The sequence below is a fragment of the Mesocricetus auratus genome, unplaced genomic scaffold (genome assembly GCF_017639785.1).
Source record: "Mesocricetus auratus isolate SY011 unplaced genomic scaffold, BCM_Maur_2.0 Super-Scaffold_100049, whole genome shotgun sequence".
Lineage (NCBI taxonomy): Eukaryota > Metazoa > Chordata > Mammalia > Rodentia > Cricetidae > Mesocricetus > Mesocricetus auratus.
The window spans coordinates 6,060,325-6,064,343 of NW_024429226.1; positions in this window are offsets into that span (position 1 = coordinate 6,060,325).

The following is a 4,019-nucleotide window of genomic DNA, read 5'->3' on the forward strand; positions in this document are numbered from 1 at the left end:
GGTACACCTGTAGATTCTCAAACCACAGTTGTATCAATAATTTTCAAGAAGTTATTCTTACAGATTCTCACACAGTCTTGCATCATTAGTTTTCTATACCTGACAGGTGTACATTCTCACACAGTGTTTTATCTTTAATTTCAGTAAGTTACACATGTAGATTCTCACACAGTACTGTATCGTTAGTTTTCCATATATTACTAATATAGTTTCTCGCACAGAATTATTTCGTTAGTTTTCAAGAAGTTACCCCTGTAGATTCTCAAACCAGTGGTGTATCATTAGTTTTCAAGATGTTATGCTTACAGATTCTCACACAGTCTTGTATCATTAGTACTCAATACCTTACACGTGTACATTCACACACAGTGTTTTATCTTTAATTTCAGTAAGTTACACTTATAGATTCTCACAACGTATTGTATCGTTAGTTTTCCAGAAGTTACTAATGTAGTTTCTCACACAGAGTTATTTCATTAGTTCTGAAGAAGTTATGCATTCAGTTTAGAACTCATAGTTGTATCGTTATATTTCAAGAAATTACATGAATAGATTCTCAAAAGTGCTCTACCATTTGTTTTCAAGGAGTTACACACTTAGATACTCACACATTATTGTTCAAAAACACTATTTTATTATTATTTTTCAATAAGATACACATGTAGATTCTCACACAGTGTTGTATCTTTAATTTTCCATAAGTTACACTTGTGGATTCTCAGACAGTGTTGTATAATTATTTTTCAAGAAGTTATGCTTATTGATTCTCACACAGTGTTGTATGGTTAATTTTCAAAAAGTTACATGTGTAGATTCTCTGACAGTTCTGTATTGTTAGTTTTGCAGATTGTAATAATATAATTTCTCACACAGAGTTATTTGGTTAGTTTTTAAGAAGTTATGCATTCAGTTTAGAACTCAGAGTTGTGTCTATTGATTTCATGTAGTTACGTAGATAGATTCTCACTGCTGTATTGTTAGTTTTCAGGAAGATAGAAAAATAGATACTCACACAGTGTTGTATCGTTTGTTTTCAAGATGTTACGCATGTAGCTTCTCAAACAGTGTTGTGTCATTAAGTTTTATAAGTTACACTTGGAGTTTCTCACTTTGTGTTGTATCATTATTTTTCAAGAACGTCCGTGTATAGATTCTCACACAGTGCTGTATCGTTAGTTTACAATATGTTACGAATATAGATTCTCACGCTGTTGGGGAAGTCGTGGTATTTGCCTGTTATTTGTCAATAAAGCGCTGTCTGTCCTATAGGGAATCTAGATAGGAGGGACTAGGAGTCCAGGAGGACTCTGGGAACGAGAAACACAGGAGATTCAACATGTAACGCCATGGGGTAGGAGCACGGAACTATTCTCCGGTAAGAGACATACTTAGATTAACAGTTATGGGGTAATTACTTAAGTCAGAGCTAGCCAGTAAGAAACAAGCAAGGCCAACAGCTTCATAATTTTACAGCGTCTTGTTTGTTATTTGGGGACTATAATGCGGCAGAGCCCAGGAGACTGGCGGGTAATAAACCAAAGCAGCTAGTAAGGAAAAAGCTTCGCATTACACTCACACAATAATGTATCATTTGTTTTCAAGATGTTATGTACTATCCCACAAAGTGTTGTATCGTTAGTTTTCAAGAAGTTAAATATGTAGATTCTCAGACAGTGTTGTGTCCTTTATTTTAAAAAAATTACACATATAGATTCAAACACAGTTTTGTATAGTTAGTTATCAATAAGGTACACGTGTAGATTCTCACACAGTGTTGTGTCGTTAGTTTTCAAAAATGCATATGTGTAGTTTCTCATACAGTGTTGTATCGATATTTTCCTAGAAATTACATAGGTAGATTCTCAAAATGTGTTGTATCTTTAGTTGTCAATAAGGTACAAGTGTAGAATCTCCCACAGCATTGAATTGTTAGTTTTCAATATCTTACAATTGTAGATTATCACACAGGGGTGTAGCGTTATTATTATTTTTCAATAAGTTACACGTGTAGAATGACACACTGTGTTGTATCGTTAATTTTCAACAATTTACACCTGTAGATTGTCACACAGTGTTGGATCCTTAATTTTCAATAAGTTACACAGGAAGATTCTCCCACAGCATTGTATCATTTGTTTTCAATAAGGTCCATGTGTAGAATCTTACACAGCGTTTTATAGTGAGTTTTCAAGATTTTACGCATGTAGTTTCTCACACAATGTTGTATCGCTTGTTTTCAAGTAATTACATTTATAGATTCTCATGTATTGTTGTATCGTTAGTTTTCAATAAGGTACATGCATAGTTCCTCACACAGTTTTGTATTGATGGTTTTCAAGAGGTATCACATGTAGTTACTCTCACAAGGTTATAAGGCCAGTTTTGAAGAAGTTACATGTGTACATTCTCACACAGTGTTGTATCATTTGTATCGTTAGTTTTCAATAGGTTACACATAGAGATACTTACACAGTGTTTTATCTTGAGTTTTCAATATGCTACACCTGAAGAATCTCACACACCTTTGTATCATTAGTTTTCAATAAGGTTCTCATGTAGAATCTCACACAGTGTTATATTGTTAGTTTTCCATAAGTTACACAAGTATTTTCTCACACAGTGTTGTATGGTTAGTTTTCAATAATTTACACTTGTAGATTCTCAAACAGCGTTCGATTGTTAGTTTTCAATAAGCTACTCCTGTAGATTCTCACACACCATTGTGTTATTTGTTTTCAATAAGGTAACGTGTAGATTCTCACACATTGTTGTATAGTCAGTTATATATAAGTTACACGTGTAGATTCACACATAGCTTTGTATCCTTAGTTTTCAATAAGGTACATTTGTAGATTCTCACACATTGTTGTATTGTTATTTATATTTAAGTTACACGTGTGGATTCACACATAGCTTTGTATCCTTAGTTTTCAATAAGGTACACGTGTAGAATCTCACACAGCGTTGTATCATTAGTTTTCAACATGTTACATATGTAGTTTCTCATACAAGTTTATCAAGGCTAGTTTTGAAGAAGTAACATGTGTAGATTCTCACACAGTGTTATATCGTTAGTTTTCCATATGATACACATGTAGTTTCTCACACAGTGTTGTATTGTTAATTTTCAAGAAATTATGCTTGTAGAATCACACAGTCTTATATCAATATTTTGTAAGAAGTTACATGGTTAGATTCTGAAACTATGTTGTATCATTAGTTTTCAATACGTTACACCTGTAGATTCTCACACAGCTTTGTATCATTAGTTTTCAATAAGGAAAATGTGTAGATTCTCACAGATTATTGTGTCATTAGTTTTAATAATTTACACGTGTAGATTATCACACAGAGTTGTAGTGTTTGTTTTCAATAAGTTGCATGATTAGAATCTCACACATTGTTGTATAATTAGTTTTCAATAAGTTGCAGGTGTAGATACTCACACAGCATTGATTCTTTTGTTTTCAATAAGTTATACGTGTAGAAACTTACACAGTGTTGTATATTAATTTTTCAATAAGTTACACCTGTAGATTCTATTGGTAGCTTTCAAAAGGTACACGTGATGAATCTCTCACATCATTTTATCCTTAGTTTTCCAGAAGTTATGCATGTAGTTCCTCACCCAGTGTTGTATTGATGGTTTAAAAAAGTATCGCTTATAGATTCTCACACAGTGTTGTTTCATTAGTTTTCAACAAGTAACACATGTAGGCTCTCATACAAGTTTAAAAGGTTAGTTTTGAAGATGTTACATGTGTAGATTCTCACACAGTGTTATATTGTTAGGTTTCCATATGTTATACATGTAGTTTCTGACACTATGTTGTTTCAGGAGTTTTCAATATGGTATACCTGTAGATTCACAAAGCATCGTTATTTTTCAATAAGGTATACTTGTACAATCTCACACAGTGTTGTAGCATTAGTTTTGAAGAAGTAACACGAGTAGATTCTCACACAGTGTTGTATCATTAGTTTCCAAGGAGTTACAAATCTAGTTCCTCACACAGTGT